Source organism: Cervus canadensis, chromosome X (assembly GCF_019320065.1).
Source record: "Cervus canadensis isolate Bull #8, Minnesota chromosome X, ASM1932006v1, whole genome shotgun sequence".
Taxonomy (NCBI): domain Eukaryota; kingdom Metazoa; phylum Chordata; class Mammalia; order Artiodactyla; family Cervidae; genus Cervus; species Cervus canadensis.
The window spans coordinates 132704223-132717296 of NC_057419.1; positions in this window are offsets into that span (position 1 = coordinate 132704223).

Sequence of the window (13074 nt, forward strand, 5' to 3'; positions counted from 1 at the left end):
GCACCCTGAAGGCCTACAAGCCTGTACCTGCCCAGTTTCAAGACTGAACAAAGAGCCTGGAGTCAGCGACAGAGACATCAGTGGTTTTAATGGGTGGGGGAGCTTACCCGTCTGAAGCAAGGCCTTGGAGCCACATCCCGTCCTTGTGTGGAGCAGATGGTAGGCAGCACATGGCAACAGTCTTTGCTCATGGGGGAGGGGGAGATTGCCAGTTAGAGGGGAATTGACATCAGGTGGGCTCTTTGGTTGCCAGGTAAACCAGAAGAGGGCATGCCCCTTACTGCCCCTTTGATAAGAGCAGTCACTAGCTGGGTTCTGGGGCAAGTACATAGGAAGGTCAGTCACATTAGTAGGTATGGGTGAATCAGGCCCTGGTTTCGCAGGGATGTACAGAGAGCAAGAGAACAGCGATCTTTTTTTTTCTTCATTAGAAAGACATTTATTTATGCTGTATAGGTTTTTTATTAATTATTTTCCATTTCTTAGTCTTTACTTTGTATTATTAACTGTTCCAGACATGTACATACATTAGTCAATGGAGACCAGCCATCTTGAGTGGTCTGACCATACACAAGGGATTACCAGCACTAGTAATGAGGTCTTCCTGTTCATATGTTCTACAAGTGATCCAATTCCAGAATCCCATCCTGAAGGTCTATTTCAAAGGACTACTTCTGTATGAACTGTCTTACTTTGGGTGAAATAGAGCCTGAGAGAAGTATTTGAGAGGAGGCTACTTGGAAGATAATCCCAGGAAGCTATGGAGGGGAGTGAGGGAAATGAGACATGGAAGACTTGAAAAACAATACCAGATCTGTTAATGAGCAGGTTAGTGCTGTGGACAGTTGGGACTGGTTTCCATGGGGACCTCAGAAAGACTAAATAGAACATGCCTCCGAGTTTTTCACCCAGGGAACAAGGAAGCTGGGACAGCTTTTCCCCACTTGTGTCCATCATGGTTTGAGAGTTGCTCCTATGGACCTTAACTCCCTGCTACCCCTGGCTTGCTGTGTACACTGGTTAAACACCCTCCCATGGCGAGAAAGTCATCAAGCAGAGAGTCAGAGGTGCTTGCAGTAAGAAGTCATTAGCCCAGATGGAAACAATGAGCACCCAGGGGGTTTGGGGAGAAGCATCAACACAGAGTATTAACCTTTTTCTTTTATGTATCCTTTTTCTTGTTGTGAGAATGTTTCTATGTGCACTGGCTGCCAAGGGACAGGAAGATGGAAGATTTCTTCTTTCAGACTATAAAATGGGAGGTTTGGTACTGCAGTCCACTGATGCTGGGGAATTCCTCCCTCCCTACCCCCGCCCCTGCCATTCAATCAATTGGATGTTGAACAGAAAAAAAAAAAAATCCACTGCATACACCCTTCACGCCTAGGTTACATCTCTGTGACATTCTCTCATAGCCCCTTCTATTTTTACGGGCTTGTCACTCAAGTATACTTTTGTCCACATGTAACAGAATATCTAACTTAATTTTTCTCAGAACTAGAAAGCTGGAGGTCAGGGGCATGCGTGGGTGCTTAGTTGTTCAGTCATGTCTGACTCTCTGCGACCCCATGAACTGTAGCCTGCCAGGCTTCTCTGTCCATGGGATTCTCCAGGCAAGAATACTGGAGTGGGTTGCCATGCCCTCCTCCAGGGGATCTTCCCAACCCAAGAATACGAACCCATGCCTCCTGCATTGCAGGTGGATTCTTTACCATCTGAGCCACCAGGGAAGCCCAAGAATATGGGAGTGGTTAGTCTATCCCTTCTCTAGAGGATCTTTCTGACCAAGGTGTCAATCCAGGTCTCCTGCATTGCAGGCGGATTCTTTACCAGATGAGCTACCAGGGAAGTCTAAAGGTCAGGGGCAGCAACCCAACAGTGTCAAGGCTGATGGCTTTGCAGTTCTCTGGCCTTTACCCCAATGTCACCAAATGATTTTTACAGCTCTTCTTTCAAGGCAAGTGTAAGGAAGAAAAGGAAGGGACAACACCTATATCAGGAAAGAAGCCACACATTCATTTCCTTCTACTGCTGTAACACATCTCTGCTAATTCAGTGACTTAAAACAAATTGATTACCTTATAGTTTTGAAGGTCAAAAGTCTGGAAGGGTCTAGGCTAAAAGACAGTGTTGGCAAGTTTGCATTCTTTCTGGAGGCTTTAGGGAAAGTGTCTGTTTTTGTTTTTTGCCTTTTCCAGCTTCTAGAGGGTGACCTGCCATCTTCACAGCCAATGATCATAATGCTCTAACTTCTGTTTTTGTCATCACATCCCCTTCTCTGACCCTGGCCCTCAGATCTTTGTGATTACAACGGTCCCACCTGGATAACCCAGCATGGGCTCCCTATTTTAAGGTCAACTAATTAGCAAGGTTAATTCCATCTGCAACCTTAATTCCCCTTTGCCATGTAACCTAGCATATTCACGGGTTCTGGGGATTAGGATGTGGTGTGTGTGCATGGGGGAGGGCAAATATTTGCTTACCACAACCCACTTTGGCTCATTGGCCAATATTCTGGCTAGAGTGGGAATTGGGTTAGATGAACAATAGTGTCTGCTCTGCCTCACTAGCACTTCTCACCATTTGTAATTACATATTTATAGTATGATTTCTCCCCTGCTGCTGCTGCTAAATCACTTCAGTCATGTCCGACTCTGTGCGACCCCATAGATGGCAGCCCACCAGGCTCCCCATCCCTGGGATTCTCTAGGCAAGAACACTGGAGTGGGTTGCCATTTCCTTCTCCCCTAGTAGATCTTATATTCCATGAGAGCAAGAACCATATAGGTTTTGTTCACCATTATATTTTCAGCATATGACACAGTACCTAACAAATAGTTCCAGCTCAGTAAATTTTTAGTGCATAAAGGAATGCCCAAACAAGTACACAAACATGTAGACACATACACATACACACACACACGGAAGCATACTTTGGCATTTTCAGTGTCTTAGCCAAAAACTGGAAACTATCTGTTCATCTATAGAAAACTGGTTATACTACAAATTATTGATTTTTAAAAAGTAAATTCCTGGTATGTTTCTACAATGGAATATTCTTCAGGCTTTATAAACAATGGGGCTGATCTTAAATGTAATGGCATGAAAGAATGTTCATGATTTATCATTATGGGAAAACACAGAACAGTGTGTATTGTATGACCTGATATGTACGATAGAGAATAACTGACACTTATTGCCCTGGAAAAGGAAGAACACAAAGAACTAGAAAGAACAGAGTCAAATTCTTGGCTTTGATTTTTTCCAGGAACACACACCAAGAACATTCCCGCCTCTTGGTCTTTTCACTGTCTGTTCTTTCTGCCTGGAATACTCTTCTCTCAGATATTAACATATTAGTATGAATTAATATTTACATATTAATAGCTTGCTCTCTTCTTTCACTAAGGTCTCTGTCCAATGTTACCTACTTAAAGAGGCCTGTCTTAAAAAAAATAAAAAAATAAAGAGGCCTGTCTTGACCCGCCTGTCTTAGATAGCATGCTCCATCACTCTTCACTCCCTTGCTCAGCTTTATATGAGATTATCTGTTTGTTTGCTATATCACTTCTCCACGCTAATGTAAGCCCCGTGAGGCCAGCAATCCAGGTGATTCTGATGCAGGTTGCTGAAGTATCTCAGCTTAGTAACCACTTCTAATTCTTAGGGCAGCAGTTCTCAAACTGTGGTCTCTAGACCAGCAACATCATCATCACCTGGAACTTGCTAGAAGCGCAGATTCTCATACATAGAGCTGATTCACTTTGCTATACAGCAGAAACTAACACAACATTGTAAAGCAACTATATTACAATAAAAATTAATACAATGAAGCAGATTCTCAAGCCTCACAGCAGACCTACTGAATCAGGAACCCTGGAGTAGGGCACAGCAGTCTGTGTTTTTAACAAGCTCTCCAAGGGATTCTGATGTGTACTAAAGTTTGAGAATCACTGACTCTGGCTTTGTTTCTTAGTCATCACCCACCCCCTCACCCCTCAGCTCTCTTCCTAGATACCTTTTCCAGGTAGAAAGATTCTTTTCTCTATTGTTTCCTCTTTGCTGCTCCTAAGAACATTCCAAATGAGATACAAATGTTGACATTCTGTTTAACTTACCTTAAACTTGAAGTTTTCTTAAACTTTACTATCTAGAAAAGGAGCTGGCAGTAAGTATTTTTTGGCTTTGCGGTCTGAGACAGCTATACAACTCCACCGTTATTGGGAAATCAGCCATAGACAATACAGAAATGAATCAGCATGGCTGTATCCGCATAAACCATCACATATGGATACTGAAATTTGAAGTGTTGCTAACCCAGTGGCATAATGTATATATACTGTGACATTATTTTGCATCTCTCTAACTACATTCATCTTGCCTCCTCTATAAAATGCTTGTCTAGTTCTCTTGCCCTTTTTCCTATCTGCTGAAGGGAAATCATTCCAGTGGGCAGTACCCATGGTCATTCACTTTGTAAGCAGGGAGATGAAGCCTGATATAGGGATATACAGTGAATCCTGGGAAGTGGCCAGTGTCTTGGCTCGCAGGAGGCGCTGAGAGAGCAATGCTGGAATACCACTGGCAAGGAAGTCTGCGAAAAAGCTACGTAGGTGGACCCCTGGGGGTGGGCTCAAAGTGCACAGACATTTATGTCTCATTTTATATAGCCACCAAAGAGAATTTGCTGTAGAAGATGTGAAAAACAGCCAGGTTGGATACATCAATTATACTTCAATTAAAAAAATTTTTTTTAAACCCTCAAAAACAAAAAACTCCCCAGCCAGGTAGATCAGCCAATCTTTCTCCTTAGCTGTTACCACTAGAGCAGTGGGCCCATGAACAGGCGGTTATGCCGCCAGGGAAGGAAGGAGACTAGACCTGGGCCCAACAGAGTGGGTTTCACCTCTCCAAGGCTGACTTAGCTCCTGTCCCTGCTGAGCGCCCAAGAAGCCAAGGGCAGAAAACCATGGTGACAGCACCAGTGACCGAGGGGCACTAGCCATCCACCTTATGGCAAGTTAATTACATTGGAGACCCTCCACCTTGGAGGGGACCGGGAGTTGTCTTTAATGGAATCAGTACATCCTTCGCATCTGGGTTTGCTTTGCCCACCTCTGCTGTCTCTGCCTCATCCTTCCACCTCCTCATTTCCTTTACAGGTTTTGCGCTTCAGTAACCCATTGGCACGCCTAACTCAGTTTCAGCTTCAGCCTCCTAAAGCATGCAATCTGTGACCACCTCTTTTCTAGAGGGAAATAGGACACTTGAAATGCGTGGCATGAACTGAATGATGATTACTCAAATTATCACCCACGGTGGCTTGAAATGAAATACAAGTGGAGGGCAAAGCTTTCGGAAATCAAGTGGTTGGAGCACTTAGTCCCTATGGCGACAATGATGATTGCGATGGATGTGGCTCGGGCTAACTGCTTCTGATGTTCATAGAGAGCTCACACAGAAAAAGAGGACAAATGGAAAGCCTTGAATGCACAGCTCATATCATGGTGGAAAATCCAAGAGCCCCATTTTAAAGGAGTCTTTATTCTCCTGCAGCTGCAGAATGGATATGCAGCTTATGCTCAGGGACTGATTAAATTGTTGAAGAGTTAGAGCATCACTTAGAGTGATTGCCTTGCTAGGACTCCTAGGCCAAGTTAGCTAAGGATATGACAGGGGAACGATCAGGAACCTAACATATTGGAGGGAAATATTTGGCCATAAACAGATGAAGCTGAGAAAAATGTAGACTCCAAGCCCCCTGAACCTTCATTCCCAGTGTGAGTGGTCCTCTATCCCTTGTCTGATAGTACCAGCCTTCCTCTGCATAAAAGCCTTTTTGTGACTTCTGCTGGGGTGTTTACCTCACAAGGACTGCTGATTCTCCTTACAACCAACCTCCACAGCATTTCATTGCCTGCACTCCCATAAGAATCACTGGATTTCAGTATAGCCTGTAATGCCCAAGAAGAAGGGAGTGTCGAAGCAGATCTATTTATTATGGGTGACCTGTTCAGTGCAGACCTCCAACTACGCTCATAGAGTTTTCTGTGCAGTAGGGTTTCTGGATTACAGGATTTTCAGTTTTAAAACTGTGACATATCCAGGAAAATTGGGACAAGCTAGTTACCCTACTGGGAGGACACTCTACACTGGGGCTTCAAGATATACATTGGTGAGAGGAATGCTAGCATTGCTGAAAAGCTCTGCAGAATATCCTCTGTAGGTCAGAGAAGATGGCAAGAGATGCTCTAGTGGAACTGGGCTCCCTGATTTCTGTAGGAGTAATAGGATCCAAGTGGTAGAGTGCAACTGATGGCACTTAACTGGCAGAACTAAGGTGGGTGCAATTAACATAATAGAGCACGAAGATAGAGTGGTATCAGAGTGTTTTGACCTCCATCTGTTGGAGTGGATGATTGTTTATGAAATATCCTAGGTGACATATAGAAGCAGAAACATTATAGGCCTGATGGGCAGAATTTTTGCAGACTCCTGAACCCTGACTCTATTCCCAGATCTACTAAGCCAGTTCACTGATCTGGAGCCCCTTGATTAAGAGGGAGGCCAGATCTCTTTGAGAAAGAATCCTGATGCAATGCTATCATAGATGTAGTCTGAACATCTTCCAAGTCCTTCCTCAGACTGGGACCTATGGTCATTTGCTAGGGGACCATGACCAGGAAAAAGGAAATAGCCACAATCTTTTAAGGTTATCAGATTCTGACTCTGAAATCATTGCCAATTCTTGGAAGCTCAGTGTGCTACTGTGGTCCATCTCCAGAGTCAGGTGATGAATTTAGCCTTGGTCTGAGTTTGTTTCAGTAGGAATCTCGGCAGAATTACTACACATATTTCTAACCCAGTGATCCAAGGAGGAAGGGCTGTTATCATAGGAAGGGTCAAATGGCATCCCCTGGAACTGTACTTCCCCCTCTTTTCACTCCTATTGCCAAGGAAGTAAACCAAAGCAATACCAAATTCCTGGTACAACTGAAAAGACTAGAGCCATCGCCAAGGACTTGAAAATTGGAAGTGTGATGATTTCAACCACATGCTCCCGTGTAACTTGCCTGTGTGGCCTGTGGGAAAAGCCATAGAAGTTTTGTAGGATGCTTCTGGCTTATTGTTAATTTAATAAGGTGGTGACACCAATTGCAAGTGTGGTTCCCACGGTGGTATTTTTATTGAGAACATCAACACAGCTTCTGGCATTTTTGTGTGCTGCCTTAGCAAATATAATCAGTAGAGATAATCAGAAATAGTTTGTTCTCACTCTTACCTCAGGGCTATGTTACACTATGCTGTTTTCAGTCATAATTTACTCCAGAAGGAAGTCGATTGTCTTTTTATCTCACAGACATAATGCTGGTCCATTACATTGATGGCATTATACTAATGAGCCTGAGGGGCAGGAAGAATCAAGCACCTAGATGCCTTATGGCCAGACGACAGGAAATAAACCCCATGAAATTTCAGGGGCTTGCTAAATGGATGACATTTATAGGGGTCTAGTGATCCAGGCAATGTCAGGATCTCTCTTCTAAGGAGATGAGTTGTTGTTTCCTTGCACAATCTATCAAAAGGAAGGAAACTGATATTTGGTAGGCCTCTTTGGATTTTGGAGGCAACATCTACCATATTTGGGCATGCTGCTCTGACCCATTTACCAAGAAACCTGTAAAGTTGCCAATTTTGGGTGGGACCTGAAGCAAGAAAAGCAGCAGATCTGGGTTGCACTGTGTGCTGCTGTTACTTGGGTCTTTGGACTCTGCAGACCCAATGGTTTTGGAGGAATTTGTGACAGAAATGTTCTACGAAGCCTCAATAGAAGTGGCACAGCACAGTCCCTTTGGGTGTTGAAGTAAGCCATGCTTCCCTACTTGACAATTATTTCCCATTTGAAAGGTAACACCTAGATGGCTACCAGGCCCTGGTGGTCACTGAATTCCTGACTGCAGGACACCAAGAGACTATCTGATTTCAACTGCCTGTTATGAGCTGTGTGTTTTCTAATCCACTCCATCGTCACATAGTCATGTGTAGCAGCATTGCATTGTTAAATGGAAACTGTGTATGAAATCAGTAGATTTTCTAGTAGATAAAAATCAAAATGAATGAGGAAGTGGCTCAAACTCTGATGTCGCTTGCTCCTACTGCACCATTGTCTCTCCGTCAGCGCACACATATGGCCTAAGGAGAGTCCTCTACTATCATTTAGCAGAGCCAGAAAAGGTAGGCTCGTGGGTTTATAGATGGGTCTCCATGGTAGGCTGGCAGCTGGTAGAGGTGGGACACAGCTGTCTGACAGCCCTACTCAGAGATGGCTCCTAAAGACAGAGGTAAAGGAAAATCCTCCCAAGTAGTACATCCCAAAGAGACAGCTGATTGTCTATTTGGTGGAAGGAGAAATGCCCCAATAAACTGATGCAGACTGATTCAAGGGTAGAGGCTAATGAGCTGGCTGGATGGTGAAGTATGCGGAAAGAAAAATATAGAAATTTGGCCATTAGGAGGTCTAGTAAAGAGGTTGGTGGATAGATGAAGTCTTGTCTTGATGTTAGCCTCTTTCTTCAACTGCCCTAGTGCTTGCTCAGTAGGCGCATGTACAAAACGGCCATGGCAGCTGGGGTGGGGTGTCTGTTGAGGGTCTTCCCTCACCAATGCTCATGTGCCTACCACTACTTTGAATTGGCAGCTGGCTTATCAGCAGACCAAACACTGAGGCACCAAGCTGGCACCATTCCCCAGGAAGAGCAGATAGTCACTGGTGGTGGATTGGTTACACTGAACCCTTCCATCACTGAGGAAGCACCCACTGCCTTCACAGGAATAGATGCATATTCCAAATATGGACTTGCTTTTCACACTTACAATGCTTCTGCCAGCACCACCATGTGGACTCACAGGATGCCTGATTCATCCCTATGGTATCCCACCTAAAGTTGCTTGCATCAGAGGAACTCAGTAGAGTAGAAAGGAAGTGTGGCAATAGGCTCATCTCCATGGAATTCATTGGTTTTATCACATGTCCCACCACCCAGAAACAACTGGCTTGAAAGAATGGTGACATTTCCTGTTGAAGGCTGCTATGGTGCCACAACCTGCAAGTTCAGGGTACTGTCCAACAGGACCTAGTACATGCTTCAAACCGGTAGCCAATACATCACTTCATCTCCTTCATAGACAGAAGGTGTGGGTCCAGGATTCAAGAGGTAGATGTGGGAATGACCCCTCTCACTGGAGAAATAATTTTTTTCCTATCCCTACATCTTGGACTCAGTGGGTTAAGAGATTCTAATGCCCCAGGGAGAAATGCTTGCACCAGCATTTCTGTTTTAGAAGCTGATACTGCTCTCTGGCCATTTTGTGCTCCTAATGTTTTTGAACTAACAGCCAGACAGGGGGTCACTATATAGACCAGGGTGGTCTATCCTGATTAGCAAAGGCAGATTAGGTTGCTGCTATACCATGGAGACAAGGAGAACTATATCTAGAACCCAGGGGCTTCACTGGAGTGCGTCTTATCACTCCCTTGCTCAATAGTACTGGTCAAGGAAAACCAGCAATCCAGTCAAGGTGAGATTATAGGAAGTCAGATCCTGTAGGGATGAAGATTAGGCCATTCCACCAGGTGATATATCCTGTCCTACTGAGATGCTGACAGGGGGCAAAGGAAACATGGAGTGGCGAGCAGAAAAGGAAGCTATGATGATCAGCTCTGAGCTTGTTTCCAGCCAAGAAACAGGATGACAGCAACTATGTTTTCCCTTCTGCTTTATCTAAAAAACACTACTAGTGGTTAATATTTTATTTATTTATCTTTTTCAGTTCAGTTCAGTCGCTCAGTCGTGTCTGACTCTTTGTGACCCCATGAACAGCAGCACGCCAGGCCTCCCTGTCCATCACAAACTCCTGAAGTTCACCCAAACCCATGTCCATTGAGTTGGTGATGCCATCCAACCATCTCCTCCTCTGTAGTGCCCCTCTGTTCCTGCCTTCAATCTTTCCCAGCATCAGGGTCTTTTCAAATGAGTCAGCTCTTCGCATCAGGTGGCCAAAATATATCTTTTTAGTGGCTAATATTTTAGATTTCATGTAGGAGTATGAACGAATCAATATCACTGTGCACTGGTACAGTAGTTGATGGGACTTTGTACATTTTGTTTGAGGCCTCGGATTCTTCATCTGGACAAAGGGCAGGAGTGGTGTGGAGGGGCAAAAGGAATGGTCATTTCCAGCAAAAGTGCTGGAAATTCTGTTTTCCCTTTCAAAATCCACTTTCCATCCTTTTCCACCTTGCTTTGTCCCCTGACCCATACTAACTATGTTTTCCAGAGTCCCTTGTATTATGGCTTGCAGTAGCCATCAGCCAGCGGGAGGTATCAGCAGGAGATAAAATGGTGAAAGGAGAGAAAGGTCAGGGTATTTATTCCCCAGACTCCCTCCCCGCTGTGACGTGAGTTGGCAATTATTCTTTGACAGAAGGCCACACTTCCTGATGAATATTTCTTTCCTTATTATTTCATTTTTTCCTTGTTTCCTTCGTTTTTGGGAACCACTTCCTCCACTTGTCCCTTCAGGCTTACGAGTGCTATTGTCTCCCAGTACTGCTAATCATGAGGTATTTTACCATCCATTTTTGGTTTTTCCTAATCCTGCCCACTCACTTGCCAATGCAGGAGACCCAGGCTCCATACCTAGGTTGGGAAGATCCCTTGGAGAAGGAAATGGCAACCCACTCCAGTATTCTTGCCTGAGAAATCCCATGGACAGAAGATCCTGGTGAAGAAGGAATTCATAGGGCCAGGACTCCATCTCAGGCCTATCTGTGCCTATCTGATCATGCTCGGCTGCCTCTCCAGTGGACTCTGAACTCTCTGCTTAGTGCCTGTGGGAAGACAATGGAAGGATAAGATCCCCTCCGGACAGGGGAATCTTGAAGATCACATCCAGGTTACTCAGCGCCTAAGAGGAAACATACCGTAATCACCCCTGTCTCTGGACAGATCATAAACTTTTTCCGTATCTACCGGGATGTAATCACAGGTTTATCGATTATTAAGTGGTTGGAACGTGACCACAAGCTTATTGATTATTAACTGTTTGGAATGTAACTGCGGGCTTATTGATTATTGACTGTTTGAATACATAACATGTGAATGATGGGGTTATTGTAGTTGTATTTACCCTTCCTTTGTTTATGTAAGTCTCAAGGGAATGGGGGTGGTGGGTTTGGACACGTACACATGGGGTATAAAAGATTTTCACAAATGCTGGTGGTCCTTGGCTAAGAGGAGACTCTGCCTTGGGCTCGCAGGTATAATAAACTGCACTCCTCTATCTGCATTGTCCTTCTGAGTGAGTTTGTTTCCCGGAGAGCGTGGCTATAACACTGGCAGGCTACAGTCCACTGGGGTCACAAAAGAGTTGGACATGACTTAGCAACTACATCACAGCAACAAATCTTGCTCACAATCCTGTGCATGTTTCCTTTATTAAATTCTCTTTAATTATCCCTTTTGAGTATGTCATCTCTTTCCTTTCATGAACCAAACTGATACAATCCCTAATATTTGTTTATATGTACCTCTCTCTTCTTTTATATACTCAGTCTTGTCAGAGGTGTGTCAGTTTTATTAGACTTTTCAACCAACCAATTTGGGGTTTTATTTGATTTCTTTGGCTGGTTTCTTTCTATTAATATTTTCTATTTAAAAATATCTCTACTTCTGCTTTCTTCTATTTATTCTGTATTGTTTTTTGTAACTTCTTAAATTAGATGCTTAGCTTTTTATTTTTCAAGCCTTATTTCTTTAATAACACAAAGGTTTAAGAGCATACATTTCTAAATACCACTTGAGCTACAATGTATCATTTTTTCTGTTAGTTTTGATATGTAATATTTCCATTATTTCTCTGTTCAAAGTATTTTCTGATTTTTAGTATGAACTTTTTCCTTGACCTGTGACTTATTTCGAAGTATCTTTTTACATTTTCTAGCATAGGGTTTTTTTTTTTAAGCTTTCTGTTATTGATTTCCAATTTAGTTACATTGTGGTCAGTAAATGTGAACTGTATAAGACTGATTCTTTGAAATCTGTTGCCATTTGCCTTTTTATCGGGTGGAGAGGGAGGTGGGAGGGGGGATCGGGATTGGGAATACATGTAAATCCATGGCTGATTCATATCAATGTATGACAAAACCCACTGGGGAAAAAAAAATAAATAAAAAAAAAAAAAAAAAAGAAAAACCTAAAGGTAGTATGTGGTTAATAATCACAAATGTTCTATGTGCTGGACTACCACTCATTGACACACTGCTTTTATGTGAATTAGGAAAATGTGCCCTTTCTTCCAGGCGAATGCAGTAGCACCCCTGAGCAAGTGTTTTGGCAAGTGAAGCACGGGATAAATGCTTGACCCTCACCTGTCCCTTTGGCTGGGTGCTTTTGATCAGTGTACAATCTGTATGTGTTCTTATAAAGGATATTTATTTTCCAGTTGCTAGGTACACCATTCTTTGTATATCTACAACATCAAACTTGTTCATTTGATGTTCAAATAGGCTACATTTTTATGGACTTTTTTTATTCTGTGTTATCTATCAGTCTCTAGGAGAGATGAATCAAAGACTCACTCCGGTGGTGGATTTGTCTATTTCTCTTTGTAGTTCTGTTATATGTTCATATATTTCAACGTGGTTGATTATATTCAAGATTAGGATGGTTACATTTTTTGGTGAATTGAAACTTTTATCCATATTTTGTAATCCTCAAAGTTTGGTACTTATTTTTTTCCTTAAAGTATATTTTATCTGATATTAATCTAGCTATAACAGTTTAATTTTTGTTGATCTTAGTATTTGCCTGATGTATTTTCCCCATTAGTTTTACTTTCAAACTTTCTGTGTCCCTGTGTTTTCGAGATCTCTCTCTCTTTTTTCTTTAATATTTATCTATTTAGCTGCATTGTGTCTTAGTTGCGGCACAGGGGCTTAGGTGCTCCGCGGCATGCGGAATCTCAGTTCCCTCACCAAGGATAGAACCCACATCCCCTGTATCGCAGGGTGGA